Source organism: Parasteatoda tepidariorum, chromosome 4 (assembly GCF_043381705.1).
Source record: "Parasteatoda tepidariorum isolate YZ-2023 chromosome 4, CAS_Ptep_4.0, whole genome shotgun sequence".
Classification (NCBI taxonomy): Eukaryota; Metazoa; Arthropoda; class Arachnida; order Araneae; family Theridiidae; genus Parasteatoda; species Parasteatoda tepidariorum.
Window position 1 is genome coordinate 51159827 of NC_092207.1, and position 24315 is coordinate 51184141.

A 24315-nucleotide genomic window follows, 5' to 3' on the forward strand; every position below is an offset into this window, starting at 1 on the left:
AAAGTTCCAGTTCAAATGCTATATATATATATAGAGTGTAACAGGACTTTCAAAGGTCTGCCCCAAAAATATTCAAATGGTAGCACACTACTCAATTCATCAAAGAAATTACGTGGGTTGGAGTGTAGAGCGAGCAGGAGGAGGATCCAAAGAACATAGAAAAGAGCTTATTCTATGTAAATTGCTTGGTGGAGCCTCCTAGGACTTTAAAAATATTCAGTGTTTGCGTAGCTAAAATTATTCTTGCTTACAATTGTAAAATCAATCGAAAAAAAAGCGTCAGCTATGACAATAAGACAAACGGAATAAAGGATAGAAACACACGTGGCCCGCAGGCAGACTGATTAAAATGACTGAATTAAGTAGATATTGTAGATACCGATTGCAAGCAAGTAGGGCAATTTTATATGCACCTGTATATGAATAAAATGATACTCATTGAATAATCACAAAAGGTTTAAATGATGTTTGTGAGTGATTTTATGATACTGATATAGTCTCTTAAACTTGTTTTTAAAGCAAGATAACAAACTATTTAAAGATATCATATTGTTTACAAAAAGCATATTACATAAAATCGATGTGTAAACGAATGAGAACAATATAATCTCTTCTCAGTAAGACCAGAATGAATCTTGCATCATAGACAACTGAATGTAATTTTCACTTTCATAAGACAATAAAAACTAAATCCTATTTGGGCTAAATTGCAAAAAGAAAGTTTTCTTTAACCAACTGATACCCGAGCTTCCAAAAATTGAAGATAATACAAATCATTTTTGAAATATGTAGTGGTATATGTGATCAATTTTTATAATTTTGCTGAAAAAGCATACTAATTATTATAATGAACATATTTATTATTATTTTTTTATTCAATTTGAACTGTTGTCTTCATTTTGAATGTTACATAAACTAAGCTAAGTGTGTGCTTTTTAATAATTTCTTTAAAGACAAAAAGTTGTTTCTGTTAATGTATACAACTCATAAGTGTGCCTATTGTTGATAATAAAAAGCAATTTAAATCAAAATGAAATTATTAATTAGGCTAAAAGTAAATTCGCGATGGCTTTAATCACCACGACTTTTTGTGAGGAAAGCAACAGGGATATAAATGATATTTAGTACCATCAGTACTTTTTTTTTAGAAAATACTAGATAAATGCATTCGACCATTAAAAATTAAGTTCGTTTAAAACACAATTCTGACAAAAATTATTCTCATTTGATCCATAGTATTCGAAAGTTAAATTCCAATTCCCGTTGAAAAAATATGGGAAATTCTCATAGTTTTTCGTAAGTTCTTTGAGATGCTGCTTGACTCCCCAAACGTTGCCACTGAAGATAAGTTTATCTTGATGCGTATATTCATTTTTGGATTCAAGACTACAAAAACGATGGGACAATTATGAAATATGAATTACATTAAATAAAATTTAATTGCAATTAGAAATTATGATCAATGAGGGTTTCAAAGATAAAATTATACTAAATGATGTCCAATATAATAGATACTAGATAGCAGTTGAGCCAACTGGCCTGTGTAGGGGTCAGGGAACTGACTTTACATGAGAAAGGTTATGGGTTCGAATCCCGGGCACGCATGGATGTTCTCTCCTTCTCTGTACTATCTTTCCTTACAACGTTGGGCTACCTAATATGGTGACCCTGAAAGAGTAGCCAACAAATCTGTCCCTCAGATTCAGTCATTGGGGAAAAAAAGATCACTTATGGTTAAATGAAATGAAATAAATAATTATAAGTGACGAGGTTTCCAATCTGTAATAAAATAATCAAACAAAGTCCATGCAAGATTTTTTTTTTTTGGTTTCTGTTGCAGCTTTCTCAAACAATAGACATTCAAATGAATCGGGAATGGAGAAATATTGGGATTTATATTTATATCTCTAAGAAAATTAAACTTTATTAATTGTTGCAACCGAAAAATCTCTTACTGCGTCTATTTGTATACAATATTTGAATATAACTTTCGACAATAAGCATTGGAAAGAAAAAAATTACCAAAAAACCAAGGTAATTTTGATAAAGAAAAGTTCCAGTTCAAATGCGCATGAACAGGCAATCCATATCGTGGAGACAAACCTAACGATGTTCATTCATGAGATACTATTCAATTCTTAATCTATATGATGTGTCCCACCCTCCCTTCACGTTTGTAAAGATAATTAAAATAAAATATTTTTAAAAAATAATTAAAAATTTTAAAAAATTAAAAAGCCGGAATAACTAAATAAAGAAAATATATGATCTTGTCATCAGCTCATATCATTATATCCGCAAAGAAGAGTGCTTCCTAATATTGTATAACATAGTCAAAGCAAAATATATCAATACAAAAGTGTGAGTATCAACCAAAAAAATTGAAATGACAATAGAACACATTAAGTAAAAAATACAAAATAAAACAAATCAAGCAAAAAATCGAAAATAAAATGCAAGAAAAATACAGAATAAAATATAAAATGTAATATATAAAGCGAGTAGCGCGCATTCAAATGTACTTACACTTCTTTCAAAATGATTTAAAATATTTTTGTGACAAGTTTGCCAGATTACAAAATATGAACGTAGAAGCGTAAATAAGAATAGATGGTTTATTTTATGGCACATTCTTACTGAAGTACAGAAGCGCATTTGATTCATTAGTTTCATTTGATTGGTCCGAAACTGGATGTGCTGAAGATAATAATATTATGCTGGATGATTCAAAGTTTGTAATATAAAAGGCTGAATTTTAATTATACAATTTTAATGGTTTTAGAGAAATTATTAACATTTATCAGATAAGCATTTTATTTAAAAAAAATCTTTTTTGAATATTCGAAGATTTTTATACACGAATTTGCCCAAATTGGATTTTAACATGTAAAAATATAAATTTAGTTAGCAAAGAAATTTTTAATAAATTTATTTATAACATACAATTAACTCAATGGTTTTATATAGAATTTAATTACATTAGTTGGATATCCATTGTTTTTTTAAAACAAATTTTGGAATAGTTTGTCTATTTGTTTTATGGATAAATAAACATTACTGCAAAATCTTTTAATTCTATTCATCTGATTAAAAATGGTATTTAAATAAATGATTAACATTAGAATTCTATGTAATTAGTTTATTTATATTAAATTTAAAATCATTTCTATTATTTTACAGACCGACAATGCAGATATTTTCTTCTTTTTTAATACTTAAATCCTAAAAATTAAATGTCATAATATCGTCATGATTACGAAGCAAGATTAATTCCTCGGGGTAAATATTATTTAGCAAAATGGTATAATTTTGAAAATTAAAGATAATTAAATCATCAGTAACAAGATAAAATTTAATATTAAAAGTATAAATTTTTTTAAAATAGTATAAAAATAAGTTAGCTAAGGGAAATGGAAAATTAGATCCTTGCGGTATTCTATCAATTTGAACAAAAATATTATTTCCCATTGTAAAGATAATTATCAAAAAGACAAATATTAATTAGAATTTTCCAATAATTAAAATCGCAATTAAGGAAATTTTTATAATCATTGTAATGACTCAAAAGAACATCTTTTAGTTTAGAAAGGGGAAGGCTAAAGAGATTCTGGAAATCAAAAATCGGAATAGAATTAATTTTAGATTGTTTAATTTGAGCATAAGTGATAATCCAAGAAAAATCTTCTGTAATAATATTGTTACTAATTTTATTTAAGTTAGAGAAATTGGTGTTAGGTTAAGTTAGGCAAGTATTAGACTCACAAATGATTGTTCTAAATTTAACAGGAATTTTATGAAATTTTCCTGATAATTAAGTATAGAAATAGTATATCATTAATTTTAATTTTTAACCTCTTATACAAAGCTAAATAATTAGATAATAGCTAAATTTGTAGTAATGTTTATTTATCCAAAAGATAGTGAAACTCTTTCAAAATTTGAAAAAACAAAGCAAAGGATAGCCAACTAATGTAATTAAATTCTATATAAAATCATTGAGTTAAATGTATGTTTTAATTATAAGTAAATTTATTAAAAATTTCTTCGTTAACTAAATTTATATAGTATTTCCATGTGCAAATCCAATTCGGGCAATTCGTTGTTTAAACTCTTCTAATATTTAACAAAGTTTTTTTTAAATAATTTTTTTTAATAAATCTTAATAATTTCTCTAAAATCATTAAAATTGTATAATAAAAATTCAACATTATTAATTTTATTTTATATTTTATTACCATCATTGAATAGCCGACCCAATTTTTGGGTTTACAACTACTAATGTTTAATTATAATTATCCAGTATACCATTATTATCTTGAGCACATCCAGTTTCGGGCCAATCCAAGGTAACTAACAAATCAAACGCTCTTTCTGTACTTCAGTATGAACGCGCCACAAAAGGATTCTCCTATCTCCTATTTACACTTCGATTTTCAGATTTTGTAATCTGGCTAATTTGTATCGAGAATATTTTAAATCATTTTTGAAAGATGTCAGTAAAGTGTAAGTGCATTTGAATTCACTACATTTGTATTTACTACATTTGAACTTATTACATTTGTATTATTCGCTTTAAACATTACATTTTGTATTTAATTCTGCATTTTTCTTGCATTTTATTTTCTATTTTTTTGCTTGATATGTTTTATTTCGTAATTTTTGCTCAATTATATTCTAGTTTCGTTTCAGTTTTTTTGGGTGCTCCTCCTCACACTACTGTATATATATANNNNTATATATATGTATTTTGAACATTTCGTGCTTATAACTGATTGAAACTTTTCGTAAATATATTTCCATTGTTATGCTAAAATTCATGAAAATGGAATTTAAATAGATAAACTAATATGATCATTGTAACAAATAGAAAAACACCTGCCTGATCGGCTTATTTAGGAAATAGGGTATGAATTCCAATTTTTATCTGCTGTGTCACTTTTACCTTAAGATAAGAGATTGTATCTTGTAAACACTATACTTGTGCTTTTTGAAAAATTTATGGTTGTCATCTGTTGCTTACATTGTCTTCCTTTTTCAGAATCTCGAACTAGACTTAGGATAAGAATATCTTACTTTTTCTTGGAAGGATACAACTTGACTTGGAAATATTTTTCATTTTGATCTGGGAAAGTATGCGCCCTCCCGCACTCCAAAGAATATTTGAGCGAATTTCAGCAAATGCTATAAAAATGTTAGGAAATGTAGAGATTATTTTAAATTCTTAGAATATTTTAAAAATTTTCATAACTTCTTGTCGAACACTACAAACTTCAACTTTTTTTTACTTTTGACAGAAAAAGGTTATTAAAATCTTTTCTTTCCGAGAGTCGAAGGAAAATATTTCTAAGTCAGTTGCATCTTTCAAAGAAAAAGTAAGATGCTCTAATCTAAACTGCGACTTTTTTCTCTTCGTAAAAAGGAGGTTGGTATAGTAGCCGAATTCAGAGAAATTTATTTAATTCTAACGCAGGGATATTCGGTCTTCTCATTCTTAACTTTCTCTATGCAGGAGATTGTTTTAAAGCAAAACGCATTTAAATTTGTAATCGTTTCACAATCATAAGAGCGTCTTTGGCTTCACAAGAGAGCACCGCTAGGGTGAAAGTGTGACTTAGCTCACTCATTTGTGAAGTCATTTACACAATTTAGGCATAGATCTGAAAGGGAAGGAGATTTTCTCCGAATCCCTTTACCTATGGTACTGTTCAGCGACTGACCAAAAGATTTTTGATTCCACAGATTTTACGAGCATGTAGTACATCACATGTAATTGGTAGGTCTTAGCGGCTTTAAGGGTTGAATCCCGGCCTTGGCTAGACTGAAATCCCTTGAGGAAAGTTTGAGGCGATGGGCTACCACGTATCACTCAAGCTATAATATTTTTGGTTACAGCAGGGGTTTCCAACTTACACGAGGCCAGGGGCCGCAAATAAAAACACCAGCCAAATGGCGGGCCGCAACTTTATCAAAGTTTTATATAGGACTTTTTTATGTTTGAAGGAACATTAATTATTACTGTCAGACTTTTATCAAGTTGTACGAAACAAACGTATTGAATTACAAATTTTTTTAAAAAAGTAGATTTTTACCTGAGAAGTAATTTTTTTTGCACCGTTGGTCTGTTAAATTTCACAGAAACGAAGAAATTCGGGTTTTTTTAAACGAAAGAAAAGTATTTTAAACCCATATAGATTTTCGCGAAAGCTGTCGGCGAAAATTTTAGTTCGCGGGAACAAAAGAAGGCTTCACGGGTTGGATGTGGCCCGCTGACGTCGTTTGGTAACACTGGGCTTGAATTATTTGCTGTGTGCTTTTTTAATTTGTACTAATATATACCCCCCCCCCAAAGGTTGTACTCGACAAGCTCTCTGAATGCTTGAGGCAGCGGGCTTGAATCCCGCTATAACCGAAGATGTATCTTCGGTTGCAGCGTAATATCGTGCCATTGATTATGTGTTGTTTTTCTGTAATTTCTGCTATTTGTTTTTCTACTTGACGGACAATTATAAACTATTTTTCTACTTAAAACACAAATGCCAGCAGGAGCATATGAATAAAAAAAAAATGCTAATTACTGTAATAGTTAGGAAGATATACGAATATTTAAAATTTGAACTTACCTCGGAACGGGGTATTGTCAAAGGGAAACTAACAAGGGAAACTAGGGAAGTGTGACTCGCCAATTTTGAAATAAACTAGTGGGATGTATGCCTTATGAGGAATAATTTTAGGGGGTAACATTCGTTTCGGCCCATAGAAGGTCCTGTGAGGTCCTCATTTACGTCGCACTAGAGCTGCACAATGGGCTATTGGCGACGGTCTGTGAAACATCCCTGAGGATGATCCGAAGACATGCCATCACAATTTTGATCCTCTGCAGAGGGGATGGCACCCCTTCTTCGGTAGCTCGACGGCCTGCACGCGAAGTCGAGCATTTTATTACTTCAATGCAGACTATTAGTTATTGTAATTGTCTCATACTCCAATTAATTTGTAATCAATTGGTTAATTAATTACTTTTCTAATTAATGAATTAATTGGCAAATTAATTAATTATTAATTAGGTAATTATTATTTATTAATAATTAATTCAGTATTAATTAATTATTTATTAATTAATTAAATTGTAATTACATACTCCAATTAATTTAGAATTTTTTTTTTTTTTAAATTTTAAAAAGTTTGATGTCAATTTTTTTTTAAAATTAACCTAACAGGTTTTTCTGAAACAGATATATAAAATTTTCGAAATCAATTTTGACAATAAATATGCATTATATAGTGCGTGAAAGTACCACAAAATTTATTGGAGTATGAGATAATTACAATGACTAATAGTCTGCATTGAAGTAATAAAATACCGATTTTTCTATATATTGAATTATTTCTTATCTCTCACAGGACCTTCTATGGGCCGAAACGAATGTTACCCCCTAAAATTATTCCTCATAAGGCATACATCCCACTAGTTTATTTCAAAATTGGCGAGTCACACTTCCCTAGTTTCCCTTGAAAGAGTTATTATTACCGATATATTATTATTTTCTTTCTTCTTTTTACTCCGAATCGAATTAAACGAAGTCAAAAATACAAATTGTTTGGGTGTTAATAGGGGGTTAAGTAAACGCAGTACATACTCTGAATAATACCTGATTACGCTTTTAATATTACTTTTTTCACGCTCAATCTCTTGTTTCCTAGATATTTGTTTATGCTGAATGGAATGAGACTAAACCAGAGTTAATAGGATTATTAGTATAAAATTTATAAAAGATTTGTCCCTTTGACACAGAAGGAACACCGGTGTCCCTTTTATATATTTTTTTCTGAAGCTCTGACTACTAGTAAAAACATATTTTGGTGTTTTTTAATTATAAAAAACAGTGTAATATTTATTAAGAAAATCTGTTAGACTACCGGAATGACATTTGTACTAAAATATAATATCCAAAAAGTGTAGTTTGAAAAAAAAATTTTTTTATTCATATTGAAAAATTTATCAATAATTGATATTTCAAATAAAAGAAATTTCAGTGATGAATAACTGTTTCTCTTGGATGTAAATAGCTGAAAATAAATGCGAATTTGATAAATTATTGTTTGGAAGTGAGCCGTGTTTGGAACATTTTACTTTTAACTCGGAAAAAGGTACTGGTGTTTAATGACGTGTTTAGCAACCATAAATTATTAAAATACTAAATATAATACTTTTCACTTATTTTGACCTAAATTAATACAAAATAATGAAAGAAGTGTGAAAAATATATTTAATAAAAATTCTGAGTCAAAGGATTAAAAGTACAAATTTGTATTTGTAACTATGTACGCGTTTGATATTACTGCATAAACAAGCCATTGAATATAACATAAATTTTGAGAGTTTCAGATATCAAAAATCTAATTTTATAATTATAATTTTCATACCTAACCTTCATAACTTCGCATTTCTACTTATGATTTGCATAAAACATTTAGAATTTCGAAATTATAGGTTGCGTCGTTTTAATTGTGAAAATATAATATGATATAGCGTAAAAATATACCATTTTTTTTAATTTACAAAAATCGATAGAAGGACATAATTTGTACTTCTTATACCTGAAACCTTTATTATTTTTAAAACTTCTAAACTATTTATTATATCGACTTGATTTTGATCTCATTCGATTAAGTGTAAAACACATCGAAATTCAGTACTTTTTTGTTCGTCAATAGAGCAATATTAAACGCTTTAACCCCTTAACGATCGGTTAATTTTCAAGAAAACGGTCATAAAAGTGCCTGTTTTTTTGGCTTTTGTATTTGTATTACGTATTTGATTAGTGCTGCAACTAGTTTAAAATAAACTAACTATCTACAATTACCTTAAAAATATCCTGTTACTGCCATCAGGTGTGTAAAATGAGAAATAAAATGTTTTCCGGGCAAAAGAAATTAATTAGCTTTATTCTTATTGGCGCGTTACTACTGAACACTCCAGCCCGTCAATATCACGGGAGCGAGAAATAGCGGGCGAAAACTCACCCCGTAATTTTCACGGGAGCGAAAAGGAAGGGGTTAACATATTAGGTATAAGTACAAAACTGTACTTTTTCTTTTGAATTATAAGTCTTATTTACATAGGTTTGGTTTTATTAAATTCAACGTTGGAAACTACCTCACTTGTTTCGTTAGAAAACAGCACTTTGCTTGTCTATATAGCAAAGTTTCACCTCCTTTGATCCTGCACACTTCAGATATCCCTTAAGAGCTTAAACTTCACCCTTAAAAATAGTTACTGGATTAATTGTTCCCACATTATCCAACTTTACTGCTTCCGTTTTCATCTTTCTGCATACGGGATGGACTAACACTTCATAGAAGAGAGAAGGCCTCCACTTGGATAAATTTAGTAGTCGGATGTAACGAACACAAACTGCGCAGAGGGGGTTACTACGAAACATGTCACTACGTCCAGACTAGTAAAGGATGGATTTTTCATTTTTTCTAAGCCGTGGGGGGGGGGCTTCTCTTATCTAGGCGATGTCAGAGAGGGCAACCTTATTGATAAGTGTGCCACCATAAGAATAATAAAATTATGCCTGTCGCTTCCTAATTTTATTCAACACGCCAAAAAAGTGAATTGAAAAATTTCGATTTATAAGCTAATTATGCAATTTTTATGTTAATAGATTTTATTTTCGTGTAATTTTGAGTAGACAAAAGATAATATAATGAGTTTTCAAGTTATAATGAGTAGAAAAGTGCAAACGTTTTATTGTTTGTAAACATTTTTAAAGCTTAAGGTAGATAGGTTATGTATAAAACAAAAATAAGCGACTTGAAATATTAAATTAAAATTTATTATTGAAAAGTTTGTATTTCACTAATGCATTTTAATTAGTATTTTTTTTACAAGTTGTCTGTATTAGGAGTTATTTTTGAAGATGCTAACAAAATTGGATATTTTATGATACATTTCAGTTATTTCTTGAAAGAAAGTTGAATTGTATAACGTATGCACTTAATTTAAAACAATTGTTCACGAACATATGCTAATTTAATGTTAATTAATGTTAATTTAAACCTACAACAATATCTAATAACCAATTCGTGTTAGTTTTGAGAATTGGGAAACTTTATACGATTACAGTTTTTTGTTGTTCCAAGCGGTATCCTTCTCAGTAGGATTATATTTATCTGCGTATGGGTACGAGTATATACGAATTTAAACCAAGTTTCTGAAGACATTATTATTTTTTAAAAATTATCAATAAATTTTCATGTGATACCTCCGCCAAATTACTAATTTGCATCGCTGAGAAACTTTGCTTACAGAAAAGTTTTTAAAAAAAAAATATCGAAAGTAAAACTTTTCAAACTTTTTCTCTCGACTGAATATTCTACAGCATAGTCACTATTATCTTCTTATTACATTTGTAATAATTTTGTTGTAACTCAGTTGAAATTGATTTAAATTATGTAAATTTTCCTTAATTTTTGTCTTATATTGATGCATTGACTTATCATTGATTTTTTGGCACTTTATCTTCAGTTATCACAAGTTAACTTTCCACCTTAAAAGAACTTACTGATAAGCGGAAATTCCATAATGTCTTTATTTATTTTTATTTCGTTTGAATTTAATAAAGAATAAAAATAAAAAATAAAAGATGATATAATCACGATCTCCTTGACTTTATTATCTCCCTTATTAATAATTGAAATTTAATTTAAATCCAATTTTTTTTTTATTTGAAATATGAAAAATCGTTTAATAGCAAAATGATAAATCTCAAAATATTATGTTTATCCTTATATTGTGTATGCGGGTTATGTGGCTTAGATAAGCACTATTCGTTTTGTTTTAATTAAAATAATTAGTTAAAGGAGTAGACTTACAGATATATTGTTGGTTGTTCAGCTTGTTTATAGTAAAATTTATATTTTTCTCAATTCCACGGTGACATAATTTACCACCATTCTCCATAAAAAGAGTTCAAAAAAAATTTCTGTGTATATGTAGCACACAACAATTGCTTGCAATTGTTGTGTATATGTAGCACACAACAATTGCTTGCAATTGTTGTAAAAAACAGCGGCGAGATGGGATTATTTTTTCTTCGTTTATTTCGAGAATTATTTTTTTATACATAATAAAAAAAAACTATCAAGCCGTTAAGTTTTGAATGTACAAATTTATTCTTGAAAATGCTCGTTTAAACGCACCACGAAAAATGAAAAGTGGAAAAAAAGATATTTCTTTACTAGAATACACTTGCTTGATATATTCGTGTTCATAATATAACACAAATTAAACTATCTGTTTTGATTTTGAAAATATAAAATTATGGCCGTGGAAAATCGTTTCTCTTCATAGCATAAGAAAGTAATTGTCGCCATGCCCTTTCGTGAATCCTCATTGAATATAAAAATCGCATTATATGGTAGTTAATAACATATCTTTGGTTGTAACAAGCATATAAATAAACACTGAGAAGATATTTGCCTGTACAATTTCTTATTTATCCTTTATTTAATTTATTCCTTATACTATTTTACGCTATTTTTATGTTTTTGATTATTATTGAAAATATAGGATTAACACTAAAAGGGGATTAAGTTTTAGTTTTGATCTTGCAATCTGTTTACTGTCATTAAACAAAAATATTGAAAAGCAACCGTTAAGGGTAACGAGCAAAAAAAAACTAGATGGCAGAATTTTTTGCAAAAAATAAATAAAAAAATAAGCTTAGGTGATATGAAATGAATAATCTCAAGAAACTGAAGCAAAGAATATATTTAAGACAATGTAAATACTTCATTAGCTTTATAAATTATAAAAGTGGAAAAAGTTGACACGTTTCAAGCGCTCCGAAATAGGCACCTATTCTCAAGACTCACCAGATGTGATTGAAGAAAACGGAATAGATTTAAAAAGCAAAAGATAAAGTTTCCTGCGAAATAAAAGGGTGGAGGACAAAACTAGAAAAACTGCTGTAGCCGAGGGGCAAATGTTGTCAGGATTTTATATGAATGAAAAAAGATTTCATAGCATCTCGATGAGCTGATGTTACAGGCGTGGAAAGAATTTTGGCTTTATTGAAATTAGATATTTGCCCAACATTCTAATAATGTGCAGCAATAGATGATTTGATGCCGAACATATCTATCTTGCTTCTTCAATATGTTAAGACACTGTTCAAGGCACGTTTAGTTTGTCCAATGTTCTCTTAAATTCTTTTTCAAGTCCGTTTACAAAAAATTTAAATCCTTTAAACATCCTATCAGTACTGAAAAGAGCTAGAACATTTTATTTTATTTTAAAACCGTCATTGAACAGCTGACCCAATTTTATGAGTTTACGACTATACTAATGTTTATCTCCGTAGCTTTGTAATTTTGAACCCAATCCAGAAGACAAGGGAACTCCTGGATCGAGTATTGGGAGAAATTTGCCTTCGTGGAGGACTTTTCGATGGAGCTAACCCACATTTGCGTTACATGGGGAGGAAGACCACGAGAGCCTCCCACGGTTAGCCTGACCGCAAGGGGACTCTAACCCATGATCCGTCTGAGGATATTTCACGTCAGACCTGTGGACAGTGCAAGCCGGATGCAGAATTTGTATCGACTGGGATTCGAACCCGGTTCGTCGCATTGGAAGGCGAACGCTCTATCCCCTGAGTCATAGCGGTTCAGCTGGAACATTTATTACATACCTTGACAGTGCCATCTAGGCTACATCAATCAAATCAAACGTACTTTGTACTTTTATCAAGCGTAAAAAACACGTCATATATGCTCGGCATAAGAAATTAAACAAACTGTTGTAACTTGCACATTGTTGGAGCATTGAGTATACATTTATAGAATATAGAGCTGTCACTTCCAATTGAGGCAACCCTAGTTCAACTCTTAGCTATGGCTAGTTGATTTTTTTACTATAATACTTATATATTGGTATTGGACTCAAAAATATTGGTACGTATATCGTTCACTAGTATGCTACGATAGTGTTAAATGAAATCATAAATCAACTTAGCAAAGAAAAAAAAATTTAAACACAAATATTTAGTTTATGTAGGATATTAGTGCTTATAATATTACAAAACTTATGAAATTACTTTTCCGTGTTGGCAACAAGGAGCTAAAACAAATATAGAAGGTTTAAAACGTACAGTTCTTACAAAGAAATTAACTTCTATATTTCCATTTCAATTTCGTTTATTAATTTGCGTTGTCAGCATAATTTAGAGCCATATTTTAGCTTCAATGAAGCTTAATAATTAACGCAGGAGGGAGATGCATTTTATCAACGGAGATCAGCCGGAAATACCTTATTCATTGATTTTATCTATTTTTTCTTCTTTAATTTTGGTATACTAGCTCTATTTTTTACCTATTTTGATAAGTTTTTTAATTTTCTTACAGTTTTTTATGTTTATGTATTTTTCGAGATAATGTTAGAATAAAAGAAGTAAACATAATGCGTCTCCAAGCACTGAAATGTTTAATTGAGTACGTATAAATGGGGAAATTCTATGAATTATTTGTTCCAAATGTAATTTCGAAGTAGCAATGAAATGCAGAAATGTAAAATCGTCAAAGAAAAGAGATAAATTAATTAAAATTCAAATAGATCAAAATTTTTATACGATCTATATGTTACGTAGCTCAGTGGTTCCCAAATGGTGTTCCGCGTAACCCCAGGGCTCTTGGAAAGGTAAAAGGGATTCCGAGTAATAAGACTTTTGATTACCTCACAGTAATAATTTTTGAAACCTTTTTTATATTCTTATCTAATTAGTAATCTATTATTTATTGATTTTTTCTTTTGTTATTATAATGTTATTTTGTTATTTTGTTAATTAAAGTAAAAGGCCAATAAAAAAGTAATAGCAAAGTATTTTAGTTTAAAAAAGTTATATATTTTAGTTAAGAACAATATTTTGAATATATTATGAAAAGAACCCGCACTTGTAACATTAATAATGAAATATGTTTCCCTGGTAACCAGTTTCAACGCTAATGACAGCTCTTTTAGCTTTCATTTTAACATAAACAATAATAGCTTGGTTTATTTTCGTTTATGCATGTGTCCCAAAATCAAATTTAAACTGCAATCAAATTTAAAATTTAAAGTGATACTGCTTAAAGTGAATTCAACTGTTGGATATGAAATCTAATTTAAGATTGTTAATTTAAAAAAAAAATATTGAAGAAATTAATTCCTCTCTTTTAAACGTTTTAAAAATAAAATAGTTTTTTATTAGTTAATTCGCTCACAATTGTTTTTACGTACTTAAAAAAGTACGATCATTTAGAGTTCCATAGCTGAAAAAAATTGGGAACCGCTGGCCTAGTTTTAGAACTTACCGACACGTATACAAAACTAGACTATACTACCGAAACATCTAATGAGCATGCGAAATGAGCTGGAGTGGCGCCCTCTAGCATTAAAATAATTCTCTTATTGTTCAATAATTAAACATTTTTAATTAAAAANTTTTTTGCGGACTGTACAATAGATAAATTAATTACAATGTATATAGATCAAAATTTTTATAATATCTATACGTTACGTAGCTCAGTGGTTCCCAAATGGTGTTCTGCGTAACCCCAGGGCTCTTGGAAAGGTAAAAGGGATTCCGAGAATTAAGACTTTTGATTACCTCACAGTAATAATTTTTGAAACCTTATTTATATTCCTATCTAATTAGTAATCTGTTATTTATTGATTTTTTCTTTTGTTTTTATAAAATTAAAGTAAAAGGCCAATAAAAAAGTAATAGCAAAGTATTTTAGTTTAAAAAATTTATATATTTTTCAAGAACAATATTTTGAATATATTATGAAAAGAACCTACATTTAAGAAAAATTGTAACATTAATAATGAAACATTAATAATAATGAACTATATGTTTCCCTGATAACCATTTTCAACGATAATAACAGTTCTTTTAGCTTTCATTTTAACATAAACCATAATGGCTTGTTTAATTTTCATTCATGTATATATCCCAAAATCTTATTTAAATACAGCTTAAAGTGAATTTAACTGTTGGATATGAAACCTAATTTAAGATTGCAGATTAAAAAAAAAAGATTTAAAAAAAAAACCATTCCTCTTTTTAAACGTTTTAAAAATAAAATAGTTTTTTATTGGTTAATACGCTCACAATTGTTTTTACGCACTGAAAAAAGTACGATCATTTAGAGTTCCATAGCTGAAAAAAATTGGAAACCGCTGGCCTAGTTTTAGAACTTGCCGACATGTATACAAAACTAGACTAAAATACCGAAACATCTAATGAGCATGCGAAATGAGCTGGAGTGGCGCCCTCTAGCATTAAAATACTTCTCTTATTGTTCAATAATTAAGCACTTTTAATTAAAATCTTTAGAAATGACGTCATATTGTATATTTCTAACTACATTATAACGTTGTTGTGTTTTATTTTGAATAAAGAAACAAGCGTTCAAAAGAGCATCCTGTTGACATTGACAAAAGCATAAAAATCCCTGAAACTTTGCCAAAACGCCTTAGAAACCTAAGGTTAAAATTATCCTTGTCGTACGAATGAGTGAGAGATTACAAATTGAAAAAAAATAAGCAAATAAATTGACACATTACTAGGAAATTTTCACGTAAAATAAGTTTTACTGTGTTTTATAATTGAAATGGGAAGAAGAAAAAATGATGGTTGAATTAAATAAATAGTGACAACGAAATTTTAAAATGAGCAATGAGAAATTTAACTAAATTGCTCATAATATAAAAATGAAAAAGTATTGGAAGAGGTAATAAGAGAACCTTAAGAAGATTAACTTGTGTTCTTTGACGAATAAAAATTTAAAAATATTCTGATTATTAAAAATATAATGATTTATATTTTCGTTAAAAAAAATTCGCTTATTAAATAAATTTATGAAACATTTTGTCCACATAAATTCATTTTAGATACTTTTGTGGTTATGTAAGGGCGTTTTTTCGAAAAAAAAAATATACGTGATTATTATGACGAGGAGTTAGAAAAAGATCTCCAGGCTAGCTGTCTAATCAAATGATAAGAAATTTCAATGATAGGTGGGGTCACAATACCTTCGCATACATGAAATTCTTTATAAATTTTTACGCATATTTCGCAATTCTAACGCTATCTCTGAATAATAAAAAGGGATAAGTGATGCAAAAATCTTTTTTATTATCCTATAATTAGCCTTTTAGGGAATGAAGAAAACTGTTTCTTGAATTTTGCTTGATCCTTCTTATCAAATTTATCTGTTATTATTTCATCCAAATTTTCTTTATGCTATCATCAATATTTTTTGACTAATTTATTCGCTTTTTTACAAGAAAAAGAAACTATCAGGGAATAATGAATTCATAAAAAACATTTACACATACATATATGCGGNATATATATATATATATATATATATATATATATATATATATATATATATATATATCAGTTATGGTCAGCAAATTACGATGAATTACATAACAGACAATAATTTTCTGTTTGCAGATCATTGTGAAATGCACCAATTATTACGAATATCGATGCCAACTGCTCCTCTTTCTGCAAAGTATTTCATTAAATGGTTGAGATTTTAGCAGTAATTTTTGAAGAATATAGTTGATTTTGGAAATACTTTCAGTCAGTGCTTAAGATAACATAAGTGCATGAGATAACTGGAACAAAGTAGCACTTTATGATTTGCTTGAAATATTTTTATATCGTGGCTGGTAAAATCACTTTAAATCAAATTTACTAAACCGAATGAAACTGACTATAAAAAAATCATATCCGTAATGTCCTTTTCGCTATCTACTAAGCTCTTTTAAAGAACTCAATCTCTAATTTTGTCTCCCTTTATCCATGAGAGCTATAAGCGCATTAATGAAGCTTAGAGCTCCAAAACTGATCATCAGATTACTACTACTACTAAACCAATATTCGAGTATTAAAACGTAACATTTGCTGACCATAACTGATTCAAATTGGCATTTCTGTGCATAAAACTATAATACTTTATAAATTCTTGGCTATTCTACAAAAACGATTCATGCATTTAAAAAATATTGCTCAGACCATCTATTATTTGCAAAAGGATAGAATCAACTTATATGATCTAAATTTTACATAAAATCTCTTATAATTATTGCTACTCGCCTGGTATACAAAAACACTTCCTGATTTTTTAAAAATAAATTAAGAAGGACACAAAATATTTTATTGTGTCAAATTGAAGATTATTGACATTTTATTGCGCTGCATATGAACAATTCTTTTACTTTTTATCTAACTCAAATAAAGATTTCCACTAAATGCTATGTCTTCACTTTCACAAAAGTGATTGTAAAAAACAAATAAGTAAACAGGGTTTAAAGTGTTTCAGAACATGTTTCCTATTAAGCATGCAGCTTTTATAGTCTGATTTTTTATTACTTGACAGAGTTTTATCAAAAAAACATAGTTGCCAATTCGGAAGTTTACAATACGGGGCATATACAATACTTGTATATGCCCCTTACGATTGTTTTATGATGGTAAATCAATAATTATTATGCTTCGATTTTGTAACTAATATTAATATTTTATGCTATTATTCTACTAATGAAAATATACTAAGAAAATACTACTGTGAAAATTTTGTATACCTTAGTTCTTTGAAAAAAAACATGTTTGTCTTATATTAATTTTCTAAATACAAATTAAATATAAATAGTAATTTTTCAATAATTCAAAAATCTGTTAAAATTCTATTTTAAGCCCTGAAGGCTCCAAAACAATATAGCAAATATACACTATTGTTCGAAAGTGTCCATGGCTAATAGTGAACAGTAATTCAATACAGAATATCACAAAACAATTACTCATCCATATCAGAAGAATTTATTGCATTGGAATAATCAGTGTCTGATAAAAACATTGTTCAACAATAAAAACAAAAATATTTCGATAAAACTTAGTATCTTTTTATGCGATCATATTAATTATATTTTACTCATGTGATTATTCAAAAAAAATTATTATGGATTCATGCATTTATAGGTTAAAATCTCAAACGCATTTTAATTTGTCCATTTTTGCGAAGCAGAGCGATATATCTCAATGTACAGGTATAGCTGTTAGATTTTACGTTTTTGGATGAAAATGTTTTACAGTTACATTCAGGAAAATAATCAGTAATCTAGGTAAAAAAGAGCTAAACTATTTTTAATGTTGCCAAAACGTACACACGTTAATTGTATTTCATATGCACGTGTTTATATTAATTTATATTTCCTGGTTGAATGTTTTTAAAAACCATTTATTAGTAGATCACCTAGAATAAATAATAAAAGAATAAATTTCTTTTCGAATAGAAAAAATTTTCTTCAAAAATAATGAAGGTTATGCCCAGGGCTCCCCGTTGGCCGTATGAGATGTAGTAAATGATGACAAAATCAAAACGCTATCGAATGTGACCATTATTACTTATAATTCTTTTTCTTTTCTTTTCTTTTTTTTTTAAAGTAAAAAATACTATACATCTACATTTAGATCTTTGCTACCAATAATTGAAAAAAAAAATGAAGGCCCACTTGGAATCTGCGGATGTTTTATAAAAACACGCAAAAATTTACATAAATCGATAAAACAAAACACTATACTGGATTAGAAACTGTAGAAATTCAATAATAAAAAAGTGCTCGTAAATTCAAGAATAAGAAAGTGTTTATGCTTTTTATACTTATAATAGACGTGCAATATAGATCTATGTGCTTGATTAAATTCTACAGCATTAAATGCACGGTCAAAAAAGGCTTTTTCTAAAAAAGAAGAGAGAGACCAAATCCAGGTATGCAAAATAACAAGCCATTAGGATTTATTTGATTTTTATTTTATTATTATGTTTTGGTAGGCCTTTTAAGAGACCACTAAAGTTCACCCTAAAATTGCGTGATTTTATGGACGGAGAGTGGAAAAGAGGTCGAAAAAAGACGCTAGTACGTTAAGCGTTTATCGACCGTTACCACTTGAAGAGTGACTTTTTTGACACCAACCACATCTCTGATTAATAAAACCTTTGCAGCTTTATTATTCAGTTATTACAATTCTCAGTTATTCCGCAAGCAGCACGCGGTTCCCAGCTGAAGGTATAGGATCATTGTTATCTCTAATCCATAGGCGTTATGATTCAATTTATTGCAAGAATTATCAAAATATATTGATGCATTAAGGGTGGTCATTAAGAAACACCCTATAGTAAATATTAATATTGCTTAAAACGGTGTCGTTCCTATACTTTTTTCGTTACTACGGCTAGTATAAGACTCTCAGTCATTACTTATTAGTGCCCCTTTTCACAGTAATTTTTACCTATTATGGGGAAAGTATATTAAAAGTTGAAAATTTTTAGTAGTTCTTTAGTTGTCTACTCTGAATGTTAAGACATGAATTAAAAACGATTAATTGCTATAACATTCAAGTTTTAATATAAATTTTTTTGCAATAGATCATTTCAATGTTCCTTATATAATGGAATGTTTCTTTCTCATAAGTGTCTTTTTGTAACAATAAAGATGCAAGTACCCACCATAATATACCATTTTTTTACATACTGGATTTATGCGAACAAGAACTATACTCGTATTCGTTCTTAACCAGGCCAGGCGTTGTTGTTGCGTAAAATCTACACACGTAATCATATTGTTAGTGTATTTTTGATAAATATACTTTGTTTCTGCAATATAAATTTAAAAATGAAATAATAAAGTTTTTTTTTTTGTTGAAAAAGTACATGGCAGCTTTAGGACGTGATGGATTCAAGAAACAGAGCTTTGATAATTTATTTTCTCAATCATTATTCTTACTCATATTAACGTTCTTTTAAAACTGAAAATTTATTACCTATCAGTTATGACAATATTAATCAACATTGTAATTCTCTACAGCATTATACTTGTTTAAAAAAATTGTTTACTCTACTAAACAACATCATATTATAGTTTAGCTGCTGAATGTTTATAGACAGAATAAAAACTTTTATCGTAGGTGTTATCTGTTGATATGCCTTACACATAATAATATCTGAAATGATCTTAAGAGAAAATCGATCTTTGACACGGAACTAGAAAAGGAAAACAATCACAAAATAAATTTCTTAATTCCTTTTTTGACGTGTCTTTTTATAAACATTGTTCAGTGCATCGATTCTTCGCAATAACTTGTTCTTAGAACCTCTTTAAGTCCGGTTTTTTCCAGACACTTTGACTTTTTTTTCAAAACTCAATTTTTTTAAAAATTGGTAAAAATTTTAAATTTCGAGAACTAGTACTGTGATTAATTTCACACACTACAGTGTGCTTCCTTATAAAGTACGTTAAAAAACATCTAAAAAAACACAATTTTAAATTATACGTCGTAACTATTTGTAATGATAATTAGTATGATACGATATTTTAGAATTGTTATTCCTCAGAAATAATTCAGCTGATTTGGTTCAAATCTTGAATCATTAAATTATTATATAGAACGTAAAAAGTTTTAGCCCTTAGCATCAAAAAATTTTCGCATGTATAACAAATAATGATTAAAAAACTTTTCTCAATAAAATTGTCTTTGGATTAAATAGATACACATGTAAGACAAAAAAAAATCCAATTTACGTGATTAGTTCTGGAAGTATGGCAAAAAACGCTCAAGATAAAAACATTAAAGGAATCAAACTTTTAACAATCGCTGCAACCGAGTGCCTAATTCATCATTAAACCTTTAAAGCCATGAAATTTATAATTTAATTTTTTTCTTCAAATGCGTATTGCCTATTAGAATTATGAATTGACAAACAATTAAATAAATAAACCATACATATTCTAACTATATCACGATTCTCTCTTAAAAATCATTGAAAAGTATCTTGCACTCAAACAGGATGTACATTTTGTCCAACACTACAAACAGCAAATGGCGGGGTCGCCCTTGACAATTTTGTACCTACAGCCTCTGGATTTCTAAATTGGACCTCTATTACTAAAGACATTTTTAGGATCATGTACCCGTATCCCTAAAAGAGGATATATTGAGAGGAAGTAGCATTTAATTTTGTAACCTACATTATCGGAACCTGGATCTTCTTTTTTAAGAAATTAAAGTGGATCTCTTGAACACGAGTATCGAATGATATGAAAATCGAATGATCTGATCAAAAATTATCTATGATGCTTCATTTTTTTTTACTGTAACCTATTTCACTAAATTTTTGCTAATTCTAATTCATTTGTTGTGATTTTTCGTCGAAACAGATCACTGGCTACTAGAAATAAAAAGCGTGCCAAAGTATAATATGCATACATTTTGTGTTAATTGACCTCGTACATGTAAGCTAAATTTAAAGTAAAAATTCTATATTTGCATAGCATACATTTATTATTCAGACAAAATAGTTTTAGAACTAAAATATTTAACGTTAAACATTTCATTGGTAGCATTGATTTAAAGTAAAAATAAAATTGTTTATTTATCTTTTTGTTAATTAGTGTTACATTAAACTTGCCTTAGTTGTGCCAAATCCGTTAAGATTTAAATACTTCTGTTAATGAACCTACGATCAAGCAGAGATCAGGACTTATAAGCCGTAAATCGAGCACTCAAGCCTGCACATCTGTCTGTAACAAGTAACTATAAATAAATAAATAAATGACGCAAAGGTGTGTATAACTTCTTGTGGACTTGAAATAATTCTTACCTTAACTTAGGTATTTTAATCATTATTTTACTATGACTGTGTGGAATATTTTGCAATTGGCGTAAAAGTTGATATTATTGATGTGTTTGAAAATTGTGAGAAGAATCTCCTTAATTAATAACAATTATTTATTTTTTTGGTACTAATCTTGATGTTAGATAAGTGATAGCATATTTATGTTTAAACTAAATTAAAAGTTTTTTTTTGTAACTACCATCAAGTTTTAAATAATTTCAGCGCTGTGATGTTTAAAATTTTAGTTATTTGCTCGGAGTATTGTTAAACGTGACTTGAAACCTATTAGATAATTTCTAATCATGACGAGCCTAATTTTCCTACCACTTTTTATTTTTGATAAAAATGAATAAATAAATATATTGAGTGATTTTTGTTCCTATCCGGAAGCCACTGAATAAACAGTTTAAGTCCCCCAGCCGATATTTTAATATCTCTATGGTCTACAAAAATTATTATAATGTATTTTGTTTTAAAATTTATCTTAAAAACACTATTTAATTTAGCTTTAATATTTTTACACAATACGGCCCGAAGAAAGCAAGGAAGTTATTAAAAACACCCAAAAAATCTTTTGAGTTAAAAAAGTTAAAAAAAAAAAAGGTCTGCTTCAAAGTACTTCGATTAAAAAAAGAACGAAAAAGGCGAATTCTGGCACAAATGAGTATTTTTTCTGCACAAATATTTTTCTCCCATAAATTAAGATTTTTAATCACATAAATATGGGAGATATGGGTGGATATATGATATATATATGGAAATATGATATATAATCATTAAAATATGGGTGATCTTCATAGAATAACAGAAGTAGAAGTTTGTATAGATAACTTTTTCGAAATTTCATAACTCAGAAACAACATCGCATAATCTACCGATTTTTTTTTAAATTTAAAATTACNTATGAACACACAACTTGCTTCAGTTAACGTTAAAACAAAAGAGCGAGCAGCATTGTACGTTGTTGTCTTCAAGATCATTCCTTAGAATAATTTCATGTTTCAGATGTTTACAAAAAATATTATAATGTATTTTGTTTTAAAATTTATCTTAAAAACCCTATTTAATTTAGCTTTAAAATTTTTACACAATACGGCCCGAAAAAAGCAAAGGAGTTATTAAAAACACCCAAAAAATCTTTTGAGTTAAAAAAGTTAAGAAAAAAAGGTCTGCTTCAAAGTACTTTGATTAAAAAAAGAAAGAAAAAGGCGAATTCTGGCACAAATGAGTATTTTTTCTGCACAAATATTTTTCTCCTATAGATTAAGATTTTTAATTACTAAAATATGGGAGATATGGGTGGATATATGATATATATATGGAAATATGATATATAATCATTAAAATATGGGTGATCTTCATAGAATAAGAGAAGTAGAAGCTTGTATAGATATGACTTTCTCGAAATTTCATTACTCAGAAACAACATATAATAATCTACCGATTTTTTTTAAATTTAAAATTACCCAGTTGAAAATTATGTACAAATTTATGTACCTCATTATTCAAAAGTTTTTAAACCATTAATTAATAAAATAATTAAAAATAATAAATAATTGTTGCAAACTATCGTTTCCTGAAATAATATTTAACTAAAAAATTAAAACAATCATATGCATTTATTTCAATAGGTACTAATGAAATCACTAACAAGTACTGAATATCAAAATAAATCACAATTTAAAATATCAGTTCTCCTTACCTTTCTCCCTTTTTGGATGTAATCTGGCTTGACGCTTTGATAAATCAATTGCCAAAACTTTAATCCTTTGCATAGTAATCCCATGAAAGTCTTATAAATATGAAAATTATTAATCACCACTAATTTTTAAACTATTACTTTTTGAAGAAATATAAAAGAATTAGTTGATGCCATAAAAATATGGAACTAAAGGCCGAAAACACAATTAAAATCGCACTTTTACTCCAAATGTCAGCACAAATTATTACAATAATTGCAATGATCAATTTCACTTTTTATGAACACACAACTTGCTTCAGTTAACGTTAAAACAAAAGAGCGAGCAGCATTGTACGTTGTTGTCTTCAAGATCATTCCTTAGAATAATTTCATGTTTCAGATAGACCTTTGGGATAATGCCATGTTAAACATGGACGTCGGTAAACGCGCAAGAAGTGAGAGATTTAAATTTAACCACAGTTGTTTTACGAAAACTGATGACGCTGTTGGCTTTCTTGTTTTGCTTTTCGGTCACCCCTTCTCTCTCCTTTGGCAACTTTTCGTGAATGGGGGTGTCGATCACTTAGAACAGAATCTCAGAACGAGTGACGATTGCTGCCATTTGACTCTTTGTACCGTCAAAGTGACAGTTGCTTGCGAGCGTATTCTCCGAGCGTACGTGATTTGCCGTGCTTCATTATCTCTTCGTGTCACACTCTTTTCGACATTTCTTTTTTCCTTACTTTTCTAGCACTGAGTTTTTAGTCGTTTAAGTCAAAACTTATCAGTAAAACTCACTTTTTTTTTTCTTTACTTTCTTGTGTTTAACGGCTTTTGACGAATTATCTCCTAGTTGATAGCTGATTAGAGTGACATATACGATATGTAATTTTCTT

At 28.8% G+C, this 24315-nt stretch overlaps 1 protein-coding gene across 1 annotated transcript in view; it reads right to left on the bottom strand.

Moving 5' to 3' along the window:
* LOC107455606 (zinc finger protein GLIS3) overlaps positions 1-24047 on the bottom strand; it is a gene marked incomplete at its 5' end in the record, with an annotated part of 56481 nt that extends 32434 nt beyond the window's left edge. Inside the window, 1 exon segment of the mRNA XM_016073231.4 lies at positions 23441-24047.
* Positions 24048-24315: the final 268 nt, after the last annotated feature.